The 19,771-nt window shown below is 48.0% G+C and overlaps 1 protein-coding gene across 1 annotated transcript in view; it reads right to left on the bottom strand.

The window, feature by feature from the left end:
• LOC147737997 (uncharacterized) overlaps positions 1-19,771 on the bottom strand; it is a 67,717-nt gene that overhangs the window by 31,321 nt on the left and 16,625 nt on the right. The window contains exon 2 of the mRNA XM_086925011.1: positions 17,312-17,376. The gene's annotated coding sequence lies outside the window, so the exon portion shown is untranslated. The remainder of the gene's footprint in view (positions 1-17,311; positions 17,377-19,771) is intronic.

Here is a 19,771-nt window from a genome sequence, read left to right as displayed (position 1 = left end):
TGGGACCACTGGGTATTGCGGTACTATACACTTGTTTAGTTCTCGAAGATCAATCACTAGTCTGTAGACTGGTGGTGCATTAGGGTCTGTTCGTTTGAGAATGGGGATGACAGGTGAATTACATACATTCGAGTCAGTTTCTACTACCACTCCTTGAGCAATGAGTTCGTCAACAATTTTCAATAATGCTACTACGGCATCATGTGGCAATTTGTATTGTCGGATTCGGGGTAGTACTATTCCTTGCTTGAGTGTGACACGATATGGTGTAATGTGCATGTAGCCTACATCAGTGGGACCTTTTGCTCATAAATGCTGTGGTAAATTCTGGAGTCTGTGATCAAAATCTCTCATAATATAATGTCCTTTAAAATCACGTAAAAACAATCTCACTCCTTCCGGAGAACAACAAATAACAGCTCCTAGTTCTTTCAATGTCTTTATACCAAGCAAATTTTCTGGACATGACTTAGTCAGTAACAAGTCCGTTGTACGGGACAATGGACCAACTCCTAGAGAAACTGGCTTTGACACTTCGTTAACAATAGGCTTTCCTGAAAAACCCAGGGAAACATTCTGTGAGCCTGAGAGGGGTGCCCCTGGAACCTCGTCATGACTGATGGTAGTCCTGCTTGCCCCTGTGTCAATCAGAAATTTTCTGTCTTTTCCCAATACACGACTATGTACATAAGGACCTTCTTGATCTACAGGAACCTCAATAAGAGGCAAGCCGACCTCCCTCTCTAGGCTGTTTCATGAGTACTGCTGAAATTCTGGATAGTCTGACTGTGCGTACTGGTACATTTGCTGCGTGACCTGTTGTGTTGCAGCGATTGGTTGTGGTAGGGCTACTGTCTGTTGCGTGTTCTGTGGGGTGCTATTCTGTCTAGGAGGATGCGGTCTTTCTTTTGTCTTGCCTGTAGCTATATTGTGTTTCAGGACTGCACATTCATTCACATAGTGACCTGGTTGCTTGCAATAATTACAGTTCCCTTTAACAGGTGGAGTGCCTTTTCTATTTCCATTAGCTGGTACCGTTTGTGCAACTAGCACTTTAATTTTCGTATCTTTCAGACGTTTCTTTTCATGTTCTTGTTCCTCTCTAATTCTGTTCTGATGGTAATGTAACATTTGTAACATTTGGGAAGGACTATTAGCTTGCCAAGTACTCTCAACCTTCAGTACTCTATTCTTGATCTGGGGTGAAGAATTCTCTACTAACTTGCTCACAAAAAGATGTGGATATGATTCACTACTTGGCTTAAGGCCACTATTAATAGAAAAACATTTCTCGAATCTGGAATAAAAATCACTAGTGTCTTCATCTTGTTTCTGTTTACAGGCTGAAATAGCATCCCAATCTTCCTTTTTAGTAGTCAATAATCTCGGCAGGACCTGTATCTAGAGTTCAGGTAATTCTTTAGCTTGATCCCCAAGACCAGTACCAGGGAGCCGTCCTTTATCCTCTGTTTCCAATTCTGCCCAATTTATCTTTTTCTCTCCTAATTCCCAATCCTTTTCCTTAAGTTTTTCATAAATGCCTGCTGGCAACAGTACTTTCAATAACTTAATAATATCAGAGTACGTGTAATCCCCTATTCTGAGAATGTCTTTTAATTCACGGTGGAACCCCCCTGGATCTTTATCATGACAGGGCAGTATTCTTTTCATTTCCAGTATTTCCATTTTCGTCAAGGGTGTGTAAACATATACACGCTGGAGTGCACCGTCAGTGTCTTTTACGGGATGAACTTCTCGTAGGGGGTGCTGTCTGTCTACATGGAAACCCCTACTGTCGTGGTGTGGGGCAGGAATCATGCATGTGTTCAGAAAAGTCACGTACTTATATCGTTGGTCCAGAATGACATTAATTAGTTTGGTACCTAGACCTACCCATCTGTCTAAAAGTATATCGTCCAGTAACTTGTACAAGGGACCGGGATCAGAATATTGACTTTCGTACAACGTGATCAGATGTTGAACCATGTAAATACCAGCCAAACGCTGTTCGTTTGGAGAAAGACTCAAAAAGGTTTGAGCCACTATGTCACCATTATAGATATTGGAGTTAGACACCCATTGAACGGCTGACCGGGCTAATTCTTGTTCGTGTGTGGTGTGGTGTCTGTCGCACCCTACTCGTTTTTTCAGTGCGTTCTCAGTAGCTTGGAACAGATGTTCGAGGGAAAATCTTTCTTTTATAGGGGGTCCCTTTTTGCAGTGATCTAGGCATATGGGCCTGTCAAATGGTCGTGCTCTACCTACATAAGCTATTCTGTCAGCGTCCTCTGTGTCACCATCCTCCGAGGCTGAATCCTCTTTCTCTTCAGGCTCTGTCTTGTGTACCCTTAAAATCTCTTTTCGTATTTTCCTATACATGCAATCTGTCTTTCCCACTGTATCACGTTTACCGGCAGATATGTTGTCACTCCATTCTATCATACCTCTAGTTACTCCTTTACCGGGCTGGTCTTGTTCCCTGATCAGACAATTAATCAAGAAACGTAAAATCTTGTTTTTAACCTCAATTTTTCTTTGTTTCATGGCATTTTCTATACTCTCGGGTCCCTCCCACGTTCGAATGAAATGATATATTCTGTCTAAGTGTTCCTTCATGTCTGGTAACGGAAACAGATATTCTACAGCTCGTCTTAGTCGTAGTGAGTACACGAGCATGGTACCCGCACCTGGTACTGGATCGTATATACATTGCGATATTGTTACAGTCCTAAAGGGTGATACTGGTGCCAGTGACGTTCGTTGCAGACCTAATTCTTGTAGTGATCCTGTCGGTGGCGGTGTTTGGGGTGCTGCTGACGACCCCCCTCCCACTGCCCCTTGTCCTGAGTCGTCCCTTACAGTCGGTGGGGGAAGCAATTGCGTAGGCTGAGTCTGTGTTGCGGGCGGAGGGAGAAAAGGATTGTTGACGGGCGGAACAGGAGGAGGAGGAAATACTGCGTTTACATAATCCGGAGCAGGCTCCGCTAGATAGGAAGAAATAAAAGCTTCAGCTTCTGTCTGTCTATGCCTACGTACTTTAGTCGGTATCAGAGGTGGCGGTAGATTACTAGGTACTTCCGCAAGGACGGGATACATGCCCGTGATGAGGGCATTTCTTTCTCGGTCTATTTGTTCTGTCTTGACCCGTTCCCCCTCTTCCTTTAGTTCTTTTTCTCTGGCTTTTTCCCCAGCTTGTCTGGCTCTATCTGCTTTATGCATTTCTTTCTCGGATCTCCTATGCGCTTCTTTGCGCCACAACTCAATAGCGTCTTTCTGGGACTGTCTTGATTTCTTTTTCCATAATGCTTCCTCTACTCTCATAATACATTCAGCATCCCATGTTCCTGAGACAGGCCATCTATACTTTTCTTCCAGATCCTTCGTGTAATCCACCCATAAGTCTAAAAACAGTATGGCATCTAGCCCGTGTTTCTGGTACATATAATGTCCAGGGGTATCTCGAGGCGGAACGGGAACTGATTCCTCGAGTATCCCTTTCCTAGTCCCTATCTGACGTAATTTCGAAAACAATGGCATGTTGGAACTGACTCTAATGAAAACACAATATACACGAAAATAGACTGAAAACAACCATTCACACAACACTTAATACATTAAAAACAGATACATCTTAACTAGTACATGAACAGAACATGATCTTGAAAAACTGTTTACTTTATGCACTGCAAAACAGTACAACCATACCGGTCTCATGAAGAGACACGTCTTTACCGTATCCACACTAGAGGACACGTCTTTACCGTATCTGTGTACCCAGATACGTCTTTACCGGATTCAAACAAATGAACCCGTCTCTATGCGTTCCCAATAACGGTACTCACCGGGAAGCAGGACTTGAACTTGAAGGCCTCGGAAACTCGATACTGCTACGGTGGCTGCTACTACCACGCATGCGCCTTGGAACAGGTGGGCTTCGGGATACCTCAGACCTTGCTCTCTCGTCTTGGGCTCTGGTCGGGATGGTCCGCAATCCTCACCGCCTCGTGTGGATGCCTGGTCGCAGTCTCCGTCTCCTCCGTGGGCCTGAGGGAGTAGGCAGGAAGTCCCGCGGTCGTGTACACTTGAAGTCCGTCACGGCTGTAGAAGGGGTAGGGGGCTGGACCTACATCGCCGGCGAGTGGGGAAGGGGACTGGTCCCTGTTCAGGCGCCAGATTATGTGGTAAATAAAATAATTACCCTGACATAATTTCTATACATTAATAAGGATAACTCATATAATGAGAGGCAGAGTCCGTGGTGTCCGATTCAGAAGGGCTTTATTACATTCACTCCAGTAAACGGAGAATCGGGTTCCATCACCACTAAGGTTCAGGAAGGATCGTCATCTAACGTTTATTCACAGAATACATTTATTTATAGTTCAAACATACGTTGGCTTGCATAGGAAAGGTGGAGCAAGTGGAAGAGAGAGATAAGAACACATAGGCGTGTAAAGAGGCGTACATGTGGGTGTTTCCTTGATGAGTCACAGGTGTGTCATAGGTGGGCGAATACATGGAGGGGAATCTATAGGGGTATCTGGAACCTTTACCCTACTTGTGTGCGTAACCTAATCATGACGTGTAATTGACGCGTAACTGGGGGAAACAGGAGGGGGTGACTTTCGTGCTAGTAGAGAGGTTTTCAGTGTCAGGGCGACCTGTACATCTAGTAATATCTGATATCTTAGGTTCGGGGAAGTATTATCTGACTAAAAGGTCTGCTCATCACTAAATGCTAGTGTGTGCCTATATTTCTTCGAGCATAGCATGGGGGCTGTGGGCTTTCTATGGATGCGAGCTCTGTAAATCACTTGAATGGAGGCTAGGCCCTATCTTCTGCAGGCGGAATATGTTTATCCTTTTCATTAGGCAGGAATGTGTTTCTGTGGAGCGGAGCAGATAACTGTAGGCATAATACTGTCTTGGCAGGCCAGGCTGGGCACCTCTCGGCTGAGCAGGAAGTATGTGAGAGGTCAGGGATGCAGGCGGGGCTACAGCTTTCAGAGTGTCAGAAGGCTTGGAGCCTGAATTCGAGTCCTGGCCCTACGGAGCCACAAAACGGGTGCATCTCGATATTTAAACGTGCACCATGTAAAGACGTTGGCAACATAGGCCTTAAAACAGAATAATCGTTTCTTTCATGGAGGGCCTGGTAACTGACATGTTAACGTTGGACGCAAATGTAAATGCGTCATCATTTTGGCCATAGAGGGACAATGCATGGATGTCATGCACATACATTGAACGTTGGGGTACACGATAGGGGACGATAGGGGACATACTTGGCCATATAAATTTTATTTTCCCCAAAATACATAGGAGAAACCAATTTATCACCCAAAGTAAGATGTACACCAGAGGGGGAACTATACAACATTGCATGTAGACGTTTTAATAAATCCAAACCCAACAAATTCTCACCACAACCAGTCGTTAAAATGAGCGGGCTTCCAGATCATAGGGACCAATGGAGATAGGCAAAGGACAAGAAACCGGGTTGCGAACTGGTGCGCCAGAGAATCCTACAGAAACATTCGTTAAGCCAGACAAAGGTGCCCCAGGGAGTTTGGAGTGAATAATAGAACTTCTCATTGCACCAGTATCCAAAAGACATGTTTCCGAAACACCCAAAGCAACAACGCCAACATAAGGCCCATTCTGATCTACTGGAACTGATACCACTCCCTTGCTTTGTCCATGGCTGTCCTAGCTAGTATGAAAATCAGAATTTTCGTTTTCAGTACAATAATCGTCATTGTAATATTGTGCGGACTGGGAATTCTGTTGATCAAAATAATTCATAGAATTCTGAGGGGAAAAGAACGTTGTCCCTGAGACAACGCACCTCGCCCTCTACCCCTAGGTGCTGACTGAAAACCACCACGGCCTCATGGTCCTGGCAATCCACCATTACGCTGCAATAAAACCGGACAATTACTCTTAAAATGGCCTTCTTCTTTACAATAGGCACATTGATTAGGACCCAACAAAGGTCGCGGGACAAAAGGTGTAGGTTTCTGTAACAATCTTTGGAACTGTGGAGGCTGTTGCAATTGACGCTGAGCAGAACGAGGGGGATAAGCTTGTTGCAAAAGAACCTTTGTTTTCAACTCTTTAGTCTTTTTCTCCACTCTATCCTTTTCTTCCTTATCCCTGTTCTCATAGTACTGAGCAGTGGCTAATATCTGGGCAGACGAAGAAACGGCCCACGCACTCTCAGAATCTTTCAATTTATGCAATAATTCTCGAAGTAAATTAAAGACAAATTTATCCGCAAATAATCGCTGTCCACCTTCAGTACTCACATCTTTACCACTATGGTCGATGAAGGTCTCCTCGAAACGGATAAAGAAATCGGAGACACTCTCGTCTTTCTTCTGTTTACACGCAGATAACTTATCCCAATTAACACGTAAGGCAGGCATCATCGTTTTCATTAAAGTGATGATCCTACCAGGCAATTCTGTAATCAAAGCATCAGGTTTAGTACCACCTACTTGTGCTGCATCTGCGGCAGTAATAGCAGCCCAATCACCACCTAAAGCTTGGTCGTGGTCTTCCCTACGAATCCGAGCCCACAAAGCTTGAGGGACTACATTTCCCATCAGCAAATCAATATCTGCTAAGTTCATAATGCACGCATCAACAGTCTGGGACAGCTCTTTATAATACCCAGCAGGATTCTTACGAGGGTCCGGTAAAGACTGTTTAAGCGCCAAAACTTCCGATCTTTTCCAAGGGACATGTACCCATATACGCTGGAAATGAGCTGGTACAGCCGGAACCGCGCCTGCCTGTGAAACCGCATCTCTCCATACTGGAGGAACTTCTCGCATAGGATAGTGTTTCATTTTACGCCGAACCGCAGGATCAGGTTCAAGAGGAGCTTGAGGGAAAAAGGAAGACCTATAATGGACAAGTGTCTGGACGGCATCCTTAACGTCGGGACCCACAGTAAGTCCTTTATCAAATTTACCCTGTATGTCAAACAAACCCTGAGAAGGAAGATCCAAATCCATATCACCCCATCCTTTAAGGAGCGTATTACACATAACATTAAAAACATATCTCTGCGTGGGCGCATTCCACTGAAGAAAAGTATCCAAGATATCGCGCACACTATACTGTGGACCACTCATGACTCAATTGTGAGCAAGGGAGTCTAACCTAACTCGCTTGTCGGAATCTGGAATTTGACTACGGGATTGCCTTCGGGACAAAACAGGAGTCAAATTAAGAGACCCAAAGAAAGGTGACAAAAGACCAGAAACAGTATCGACTAATCGTTTACGAGCTGTAGGAGAATCTGACAATAAAACGGGAGACAATGTAGTAAGCACAGCAGGAGAAGGGCTAGTAGTTAAAAGAGAAACTGACGGTAAAGGAGACTGAGGTACAGAAGTCGGCGGCAAAGGAGGTGGAGGTGGAAATACTGGAAGAGGCAATTGTGGAAGATTCGGGACAACTGGTTGAGCAACTGGTAGCTGAACAACAGGTTGTAATGGGGGTGCATTAGCACCCAATACATAAGGCGGAGGAAATCTCAACAAATGAGACATTAAGGGATCTTAGTCAAGATCTTTAGTCTGTGGGGAAGTAGGCAACACAGGATAACATCTATCTATTGCCATACGATGCTGTCTTTCTGAGACTTCAATCATCTGATCAGTCTCATTATTCTTAAACTGTTGAGCAGCCTGTAAAATCGTCATATCTTGTGTTTTCTTATCTCTTTTTGCCTGTTTGATTTCTTTCTGTTTGGCTTCCTTACGCCATAGGTGGAAAGAGTCAAACATTGCCGGCCGGGCTTTTCTCTTAAACAAAATTGTTTCTAAATTATCTAATATATCAGGCTCAAAGCTACCATTTTGTCGCCACTGCAGGACACCATCCTTCTTCGCGTATCGGATCCATGTTTCAATAAAAATATTGGGGTCAAGACCATGTTTCGAATAGAGCTCATAAGTGGGAGTTCCAACCGGAGGAATCGGACAAGAATCCTCTAGCCGGGAATCCCTATAACAGTCAAAACAGCAGAACTTCCGGCATTTCGTAACGAACTGGACTATTCACAAGCTTCAAGGGGGTTAAAAACAATGATCACAGTACAAACGTACTTAGCCCTTGGCTTCGACTAATGCATTTGTCGAATAACAAAAACAAGACAAAAGAGTGGGCGCTACCCACGAATACTTAACTAAATGTTTACGTACGCCAACAGGTCTTCGTCTAACGTCTCGCGATACCAATCATCACCGGAGGGCCAAGGCAGGGCGGCAGTGAGGGCAGCAGTCGTCAGCAGCCGTCGGAAAGGAGTAGCAGCGCTGCAAAAGACCTTCGGTCCACTTCGACATACAGGGGTCGCTTGACGTGGTTTGCGATATCTCCAGAATTTTCTTGCGAAGCTCCTCACGATCCTCGGCTGAACCGCTACCACTGAAGCCGCCCACACATTGGGAAGCCAATTGGAGAACCGGGCCTTATGGGCCGGGCGGCGCAGGGCACGCCTAAAATCTCCGGGTTCACCTGCCTTGTCAAACAGAGACACAAGACACTCTGTTGGGCGTAGAAAATCAGGTTTATTAGCTGCAGCTAAGCACAGTTATCCAAGAAGAACACCAGTGGTAGGTTCTCAGGAGACTGCCACTTAACTCCGTTGCGTACATTCTTATATAGTACACATATTTACAATGCCTACTCCCAAAACATACAAAACTGACAAATAGGAAAAGTTTGAAAACAGGCTATCGAGTATCTCAAATACGCCCTTCTTTCAGACCCCGTGTTCTCTCCTCCCCTCAAGTTAATTAATGCTAGTACATGTAATCCAATTTGCAAGTGGCAGGACGTATTTGCGTGCCTCAAAGGATAGTTTGTGTAATAGGAGAATACAAGGAGAGAATAGCGAAGGCCAGTCAAATAAGATAAAGTAAGGGAAGAATGGTGGGACCCAAACAGTCAACTAAGACAAGGATCAATCAGTCTAGACATGGATTAGCAAACTCGGCCAGACCCTGACATCGGTTTCGTAAGCAAGGACAAAGGGTTACTTTTTAACAGAAGAGACACATAGCAGCTGGAAAGGCAAAATCACTCCGTTCGCCGTGCAGCCTGAGTAAAAGGCAACACAAAATGGCACCGGACACAAAATGGCGGCTGGATACGAAGCGAAGTCGAAAACCACAGAACCTCACAGGCACAAGGAAAATCTGATGTGAACAATGCAATACCAGGCCAGGTGTTGGGGAAATCTGATGTAAACAATGCAAGAACACAGGCCAGGCTCCAGCACGGTCGCTCCCTCCACGCTCCCTGACCCCAGCTCCTGCTCACGCTCTGGCTTGCTGGTGAGACCGAGACTGCAGACTATTTAAATAACCTTGCGCTGCTGTATATTTATTTAGCTTGACTAGCGCTGTGCATTAATTATCTATTTCGACTCGCGCTAGAATTAATTAATTATTTCATGTCGCGCTAGGATTTAATTATTTATTTAGACTTGCGCTGGGATTTATTTAATTATTTTTACCGAACGCTGGAAACTGATCTGTGCCGTGGTGCTTCTGCTGCCCCTGCCTTAGTCCCCCTTTGACCCTCCATCTTGTTTACTCGCTCCCTAGCCCGCCCCTCCTCCCTGCTACCGCCTCCCAGCTGCTGCCCCTCCCACGCTCCGCCCCCCTCACCATCCATTTATGGCCAAATGCCCCCACGCGCAGCGTCCACGCGCTACGTACACGCCGAAGGTGCGCCAAAGGTAAGCCCGTCTACGCCCGTCCGCGCCTGGACCGCGCCCAGCGCCAGACCCCCTGCCCCCCGTGCTGCCCAGCCCTCCCGCTTTACCTACGATGCCGCCTCCCTCCTAGCCCTTAACCCCGGCCGCTCCCCCACCTGCGTCCAAGCCGCTCCTGGACACACCCATGGACCTTTCTCCTGCTACTCCTGCAAATTCAGCGGCACCAACAACATCTCCGCTACGACCACACCACTGACTCCCGACCCCAACCACCTACAATGCATCCTTCTCAACACCCGTCGGTCCACAGACACGCCATCGACCTATGGAATCTACTAGACACCATTTCTCCAGACATCGCCTTCCTAACGGAAACATGGATGAACGCTTCCTCCGCACCAGACATCACCATTGCCATCCCTGAAAACTATAAGATCACTCGCAAAGACCGTACCAGCCACACAGGAGGAGGAATCGCTATCGTCCATAAGAAATCAATCCGCATCTCAACCAGCTCTGACGCCAACCTCGCCAACTCCGAACACCTTCACTTCCAGATCCACATCGACCCCAAGACCACACTCAGAGGCACCCTCCTCTACAGACCACCAGGACCCCGCGCAAAATTCAGTGAAGACATCACGGACTTCATCACTCCACACGCGCTCCCCTCCAAAGACTACATCCTTCTGGGAGACCTCAACTTTCACCTTGAAAAGATCAACGACCGCAACACCACCACCCTCTTGGACAACCTCGCCAACCTCGGACTTAAACAACTAGTCACTTCCCCCACCCACATCGCAGGTCACACACTCGACCCCATCTTCACCTCCAGCAATCATGTCTCCTTCAGCCACACTACGGAGCTCCTCTGGACTGACCACAGCTGCGTTCACTTCACCTACAACAAGCCAAAACCCACCAACCACCTCCAACCAACTCTGCAAAGAAACTGGAACAAAATCACCACCGACCAGATCTCCGCATCACTCCTTCTAAACACCCCAGCCCACTCTTCTAACCCAAACCAAGCCGCCGCCAACCTCACCCTATGGTTATCCAACACTGCCGACTCCTTAGCACCACTGAAAAAACGTCAAAGCAAACCTGGCAGCAAGAAGGCCTCATGGTTCAACGATGATCTTAAGAAGTCCAAGAAACTCTGCCGCTCCCTTGAAAAGGCCTGGAAAAAAGACCCAACCACTAGCACCAAGGACGCCTTCAAAAACGCCACCCGCACTCACCACCAACTAATCCGAAAGGCCAAGAAAACAGCATTCAAGGATCGACTTGACAACAACGCCCACAACAGCAAGGAACTTTTCAACATCGTCAAGGAGTTTTCCAACCCCTCGGCCAACTCCAACGACATCACCCCCTCTCAAGCCCTCTGCGACTCCCTAGCCTCATTCTTCCACAACAAGATTGCAGACATCCACAACAGCTTCGACAACCAACTCGGAGACCAACCCACCCAACCATTTGCTGAACATTCTCCCCCCGTGAACACCCTTAACGACTGGAACCCAATCTCCACTGAGAACACCATCCGCCTGATGAACTCCATCCACTCAGGATCCCCCACAGACCCTTGTCCTCATCACATCTTCAACAAAGCAGACTCCGTCATAGCACCTCACCTCCGAGACGTCATCAACTGCTCCTTCAACTCCGCCACCTTCCCGGAAGACTGGAAACACGCTGAACTCACCGCCCTTCTGAAAAAACCCACAGCGGACCCCACCGAACTCAAAAATTACCGCCCCATTTCGCTCCTTCCATTCCCGGCCAAAGTCATCGAGAAAGCTGTCAACAACCAGCTCGCCGCATTCCTCGAAGCCAACAAATCCCTCGACTCCTCACAGTCCGGCTTCCGAGCAAAACACAGCACTGAGACCGCCCTCATCGCAGCAACAGACGACATTCGAACTCTACTGGACAATGGAGACACAGTCGCCCTCATCCTCCTCGACCTTTCTGCAGCATTCGACACAGTCTGCCACAGCACCCTTTTACAACGCCTCAATAACATCGGAATACAAGGAAAAGCACTTGAATGGATCACCTCGTTCCTAACCGGAAGAACCCAGAGAGTCCGCCTCCCACCATTCAAGTCCGAGGCCACTGAAGTCATCTGTGGCGTACCACAAGGATCCTCACTCAGCCCCACCCTCTTCAACGTATACATGAGCCCCCTCGCGGCCATCGCCCACCAACACAACCTCAACATCATCTCTTACGCGGATGACACTCAACTTATCCTTTCTCTCACCAATGACCCCAGCACCGCCAAAACCAACCTACACGAAGGAATGAAAGAAGTTGCCGAATGGATGAAACAAAGCCGTCTGAAACTGAACTCAGACAAAACAGAAGTCCTCATCTTAGGTACATCCCCCTCTGCATGGGACGACTCTTGGATGCCGGAAGCCCTTGGAAAAGCACCCATCCCGACAGACCACGCACGGAACCTAGGCGTCATCCTGGACTCTTCACTCTCTATGAACAGACAAGTCAGCGCCGTATCCTCATCCTGCTTCAACATTCTTCGCATGCTCAAAAAAACATTCCGCTGGATCCCCACCGAAACAAGGAAAACAGTCACCCATGCTCTGGTCACGAGCCGACTGGACTACGGAAACACCCTCTACGCAGGTACTACCGGTAAACTCCAGAAGAAACTCCAACGAATCCAAAACGCCTCAGCCAGGATCATATTAGACATCCCGCGCAACGAACACATCTCTGGTCACCTGAAAGACCTCCACTGGCTACCGGTCAATAAGAGAATCACTTTCAGACTGCTAACCCACGCACACAAATCACTCTACGACATCGGACCCGAATGCCTCAACTCACGACTGTCCTTCTACACCCCCTCCCGCCAACTACGTTCCTCCAGCCATGCCCTCGCCACTGTACCTCGCATCAATAAGACCACCATGGGAGGCAGATCCTTCTCATACCTGGCTGCTAAAACATGGAACTCACTCCCCGCTTAGCTTCGCCTTACCCAGAACCATCTAGCATTCAGAAAGCAACTTAAAACGTGGATATTTGACAAGTAATCCTCCTCCCCTTTCTAAGCGCCTTGAGACCCTCCGGGTATGTAGTGCGCTATATAAATTCTCTGACTTGACTTGACTTGACTTGATGCAAACATTGCAATAACACTGGACAGGCACTAGGTGAATCTGATGCAAACAATGCAATAACACAGTCGATGGCACATGGAGAATCTGATGTAAACAATACAATAACACAGGCCAGGCGTTGGGAGAATCTGACGCAAACAATGCAATAACACAGGCCAGACACGAGGAGAATCTGATGTAAACAATGCCTTAACACAAACCAGGCACGAGGAGAATCTGATTTAAACAATGCAATAACACAGGCCAGGCGTTGGGAGAATCTGACACAAACAATGCTAATAACACAGTCCAGGCACGAGGAGCATATAACGCAAACAATGCAATAACACAGGCCAGGCACTAGGAGAATCTCACACACAAACAATGCAATAACACAGGTCAGGCACTAGGTGAATCTGATGCAAACAATCCAATAACACTGGCCAGGCACTAGGTGAATCTGACGCAAATACTGCAATAACACAGGAAATGCACAAGTAAAATCTGATGTAAACAATGCAATAGCACAGGCCAGGCACAAGGAAAATCTGATGTAAACAATGCAATAACACAGGCCAGGCTCGAGGAGAATCTGATGCAAACAATGCAATAACACAGGTCAAGCACTATGTGAATCTGATGCAAACAATGCAATAACACTGGTCAGGCACTAGGTGAATCTGACACAAACACTGCAATAACACAGTCCAGGCACAAGGAAAATCTGATGTAAACAATGCAATAACAGGCCAGGTGTAGGGAAACTCTGATGTAAACAATGCAATAACACAGGCCATGCACAAGGAAAATCTGATGCAAACAATGGAATAACACACGCCATGCACTAGAGGAATCTGATGGAAACAATGCAATAACACTGGCCAGGCACTAGGTGAACCTGACACAAACACTGCAATAACATAGTCCAGGCACAAGGAAAATCTGATGTAAACAATGCAATAACACAGGCCAGGCACAAGGAAAATCTGATGTAAACAGTGCAATAACACGGGCCAGGCATTGGGAGAATCTGATGCCAACAATGCAATAACACGGGCCAGACACAAGGAGAATCTGATGTAAACAATGCAATAACACTGGCCAGGCACAAGGAAAATCTGATGTAAACAATGCAATAACACATGCCAGGCACAAGGAAAATCTGATGTAAACAATTCAATAACACTGGCCCGGCGTTGGGAGAATCTAACGCAAACAATGCAATAACACGGACCAGACACTAGGAGAATCTGATGTAAACAATGCAATAACACAGGCCAGGCACTAGGAAAATCTGATGTAAACAAATCAAAAACACAGGCCAGGCACAAGGAAAATCTGATGTAAACAATGCAATAACACAGGCCAGGCGTTGGGAGAATCTGATGCAAACAATGCAATAACACGGGCCAGACACTAAGAGAATCTGATGTAAACAATGCAATAACACAGGCCAGGAACAAGGAAAATCTGATGTAAACAATGTAATAACACAGGCCAGGCACTATGAGAATCTGAGGCAAACAATGCAAAAACACAGGCTAGGCACAAGGAGAATCTGACGCAAACAATGCAATAACACAGGCCAGGCACTAGAAGAATCTCAAACAAACAATGCAATAACACAGGCCAGGCACAAGGAGAATCTGATCCAAACAATGCAATAACACAGGCCAGGCACTAGGAGAATCTGATGCAAACAATGCAATAACACAGGCCAGGCACTAGGAGAATCTGGCACAAACAATACAATAACACAGGCCAGGCACTAGGATTGATACAAACAATGCAATAACACAGGCCAGGCACTAGTAGAATCTGATGCAAACAATGCAATAACACGGGCCAACCACTATGAGAATCTGAGGCAAACAATACAATAACACGGGCCAGGGATGAGGAAGATCTGAGGCAGGTGAGCATGTAATACCTGGCGGGATCTTGTGTACTGTGTGGACAAGAGGGTGGGAAGGCAAAGACTAGCTTCATATGGACTGAAGCATGGGCAAAATTAGCAATATTTTAAGGAAGTATTACCATATAGTAAATCATGCAGAGTAAGTTTTTTTTTTTTGGGCCAGGTACGGGATATTACGTACCAAGGGATGACAGAGATATTATGATTTTTCCTACAAGGCTCATCTGCTTTACAAAGAATTTCAATACGAGGAGTAACTCTAAAAAGCAGCAACAGGGCATGCAGTGAGAGGAGAGAATGCAGAGTATCACTAACGTTATGGAACAGCACACAACTTTAGAGGCTACTTAGATACAAGGGAGACACCTGAAATGGGCTCTGCACCTCACACGTACGCATTACACGAAAGCGCCTTTACACACAGAGCAATCATCCTAGGAGGGGCCGAGGGGAGACTTAACATCTAATCCTGGCTATATCACTTTACCTAAAGATGCTGGAAATAAACACCAAATGTTACTTCTCGACCGGGCCACTATACAGGTCCTTAGCCTGGGATTGTAGTCCCACTGCCTCTCCCTCACGATCTCCACCACCCCACGTGTAGTTTACTGCACTAGGAAACCAGGAGACTCTGTGTTTAATCCTGAGCTACCAATTTGTAAAATAGTGAGCTTCAGGAATCACTAAGTAAATTTATGCCTCTCCCCCCATTTATGTCCAAGATCGGGGGTATTTACTACCATCCTAAAGTTGTAAGTAAAACTGTGCTTTGAAAAAATGGGCCCAGACTGTGGTCATGCGTCTTTAACTAAAGATTCCTTCCAGCAGCTCCTGGAATGTTGTTGTTGATACGTTGCCAGGAGTGTTCCCAGCAGTTATGTTCCTGGTGCAGTTGGGTGAGTGGTGAATAAATCTTACCCTTAGCCTACCGATGACACGAGAGTTTGATTACCACATAGACATTGCCTCTGGTGGGGGGGGAGGGGGTCCTACTCTTTCTGTGCCTCTGTCCCCTTATCTGACAATGTATGCACCTCGAAGGAGGCTGGATGGAAGCAATAAACATGAAAGGCACGTTCCCAACTCAAACCACCAGCATGGATTTCATTCACTCGTTCAGAGCCGCTTAACTGCAGGTCTCCGCACTGCATATCAGCATCTCTAAAGACAAACACTGTCGAAGCAAAAGGAGGGGCATTTTCTCTTTTTGCAAATTATGCTCGACTGATCTTATACTCTGCACAGCCCATCCTATAATTTGTGTAGCCTATTTTATATTTTGTTTAATTCTTTCTTTAAACTATTGGCTTTACTATTCAAAGTGCTGTCTCTCACGGGCAGATGTCACAGCACTGTAAAAATATACAAGTCACTATTCCCTAGTGCACCAACCAGTATTCAAATTAGCGACTCTCCAGTTTGAGACGCAGATATCAGAAATTATAACACTAAGCCCAGTGCCCCAGGCGATCTGAATGGCGTCTGAGTTGAGCCCATTTATGTAAACACAGGACATAGGCTGTGTGTCCAGCAGCTTCATACATGATCTCAAACTCCCTGACATACCAAGCCGCCTACACATCTCGATCATAAAAGGCTACTCCAGGGAGTCAAACCCCTTATCGGCATCAGCTGACTTCATGTTTGGGTTTACCTGATGCAGTACTGCGAATACTGCGAATACTGTCCGGAGATGAACCGCTGTGGATTTATGTGGGACAAATCCCAACTGTACAGGGGAGACTATTTTCTCTAGTAGGAGGGATAGCCGACTCGCATCACATCAGGCAGGAATTTATAATCACTGTTACGCAGTGGCAGAGGGCAATAAGATGTACACTTACAGGGTTTTTTCCAGGCTTACGGGGCACTGATATGACAGCATTACTTATAGACGCCAGCGACACACTGCCCTTCAATCCCTCGGCATAGACCTCCTGGATAGGCTGCATCTCCACTGCACCCCTGGCCCAGGACAGGCCTCAACTCCTCTGCACCCCCTGAACAGGTCTCACCTCCTCAGCACAGTACAGGCCTCACCTCTTCTGCACCCCCTGGACAGGTGTCAGGGTGCAGGAAAAAGGAACCAAAGCTCTTCTTTGTCTCGCAGTATCTGCCAATGAACCGGCATTGCAAAGATCACCAGCTCGCAAAAGGTTGCGGGTCATTATAGCAGGGAACCGGGCATTCTCCCCTGTACTACCAACAGGGAGGACCATGGTGGAAGTTGCCGGTCTAGTCCTGAGTTCCTGGACACGGGCGCGAGGTCTAGACCAGGTGTCAAGTGTGCCGGTTGATTTTAGAACCAAGGCACTTTACCAACGGATTTTCAGAGATTAGTCATGTTCTTTCTGTAGTCTAGTTAGATAGAAATAGTGCAATTTTGTGCCAGGCTTAGGCGCAGGTTAGAGCTCTTAGGTGCGGCGGTTAGTTAGTACGGTAATTCAGAACTAGAGAGAAATACCAATTTAATGTAAATAGGAAAAAAGAAATATAAAGAGAAGACTTAATACTTACCCATTGAATACTTCAGTTCCTGATTTCTTTGTTGCTTGGTTGACGCCGGAGGCTCCAGAAGGTTTCTAAGGGAGAAGTAAGAAGAATTCAGAAGATAAGAAAGTAAGGCAGAGATTGAATGAACGAATTAGTGAAAAAGTATAAATGAACTCACAGAGTTAAAGGGTGCTAAAATGTTGTTTATAATGCAGGTTACCAAAGAATAAAATACTTATATTGAAGAATAGATGAGGAGCAAAAGCCATAGGCGCTCTAGGTAAGGAAATAAAGAAAAAGAGAGTAAGAAAGTGGAGAAGGAATTGAAGGAAATTAGTAATGGTGTGCTTTTCTTTTACAGCGATTTCCACTCATACTTGAAGATAGGGAGGGAGTAAGAAAGGAATAAAACGGAGTACGGCAGAAAGGAAGAGTAGAGTGGAAGAGCCAGAAGGTCAGGCAGTCTCTTCTCTGTCCCATTCCCCTTTCCCCCGGCTAGGTACGTACGGACACTAGTTAACTCTTCAGTTGGTGGCTGTGGGAAAACCAGTGGTGGAATTTGATAAATCTCATCATTCTGCTCCTGGGAGTGTCGGCACTGTCAGTAAAACCCAACCCTTGACAACAGGGACTGCACCTCTTTGGACAAGACTCATCTCCTCTGCACCCCATTGGACAGGACTCACCTCCTCTGCACCCCTAGACAGGCCTCACCTGCTCTGCACTTCTGGACAGGCCTTGCTTCTGCTGCACCCCTGGACAGGCCTCTCCTCCTCTGCACCCCTAGACAGGCCTTACCTCCTCTGCCCCTCCTCTTGACAGGACTCTCGGTGAAGGATTCTCTTTAAGGACAGAGGAGCCCAGAGTTCATTCCACCCCATACAGCGCCTCTGACTCTGCCCCGAGCCTTGTGGTGCTATGCACAGGCTCCGAAGAGAGACACTGCTCCTCTGGACAGGCCTCACCTCCTCTGCACCCCTGGACAGGTCTCACCTCCTCTGCACCCCTGGACAGGCCTCACCTCCTCTGACCCCTGTACAGGCCTCACCTCCTCTGACCCCTGGAAAGGCCTCTCTTCCTCTGCACCCCTGGACAGGCCTTTCCTCCTCTGCCCCCATGAACAGGCCTCTCCTCCTCTGCCCCCTGGACAGGCCTCTTCCCCTCTCCTCCTCTGGACAAGCCTCTTCTCCTCTGCACCCCTGGAAAGGCATCACCTTCTCTGCCCCGTGGACAGGCCTCACCTCCTCTGCACCCCTGGACAGGCCTTGCCTCCTCTGCACCCCTGGACAGGCCTCACCTCCTCTGCACCCCTGGACAGGCCTCACCTCCTCTCCTCCTCTGACCCTTGGACAGGCCTTTCCTCCTCTGACCCCTGGACAGGCCTCACCTCCTCTGCACCCCTGGACAGGCTTAACCTCCTCTGCACCCCTGGACAAGCCTCGCCCCCTCTGCACCCCTGGACAGGCCTCACCTCCTCTGCACCCCTGGACAGGCCTCACTTCCTCTGCACCCCTGGATAAACCTCACCTCCTCTGCACCCCTGGACAGGCCTCAACTCCGCTGCACCCCTGGACAGGCCTCTCCTCCTCTCTTCCTCTGGACAGGCCTTTCCTCTTCTGCACCCATGGACAGGCCTCTCCTCCTCTCCTCCTCTGGACATGCCTCACCTCCTCTGCGCCCCTGGACAGGCCTCACCTCCTCTGCCCGCCTGGACAGGCCTCTCCTCCTCTGCAACCCTGGACAGGCCTCACCTCCTCTGCACCTCCTCTGCACCTCCTCTGGGGAGGCCTCACCTCCTCTGCACCCCTGGACGTGCCTTTCCTCCTCTGGACAGGCCTCTCCTCCTCTGCCCCTCCTCGGGCAGGCCTCACCTCCTCTGCACCCCTGGACAGGCCTCTCCTCCTCTCCTCCTCTGGACAGGCCTCACCTCCTCTGCACCCCTGGACAGGCCTCTCCTCCTCTGCTCCTCTGCACCCCTGGACAGGCCTCTCCTCCTCTCCTCCTCTGGACAGGCCTCACCTCCTCTGCACCCCTGGACGGCCTCTACTCCTCTGCACACCTGGACAGGCCTCTCCTCCTCTGCACCCATGGACAGGACTCACCTCCTTTGCACCTCCTCTGGGCAGGCCTCACCTCCTCTGCACCCCTGGACAGGCCTTTCCTCCTCTCCTGCTCTGGACAGGCCTCTCCTCCTCTCCCCCTCCTCTGGACAGGCCTCTCGGTGAAGGATTCTCATTTAGGACAGAGGAGCCCAGAGTTCTTTCCACACCATACAGCGCCTCTGACTCTGCCCTGGGCCTTGGGCGCTATGCACAGGCCCGAAGAGAGACACTGCTCCACTGGACAGGCCTCGCCTACTCTGACCCCCTGGACAGGCCTCTCCTCCTCTGCACCTCTGGACAGGCCTTTCCCCTTTGGTACCCCTGGACAGGCCTCTCCTCCTTTAGCCCTCCTCTGGACAGGCCTCACCTCCTCTGCACCCCT

This window comes from Lissotriton vulgaris, chromosome 1_1 (genome assembly GCF_964263255.1).
Source record: "Lissotriton vulgaris chromosome 1_1, aLisVul1.2, whole genome shotgun sequence".
NCBI classification, from domain to species: Eukaryota; Metazoa; Chordata; class Amphibia; order Caudata; family Salamandridae; genus Lissotriton; species Lissotriton vulgaris.
This window is presented reverse-complemented; position numbering and strand designations above follow the sequence as displayed.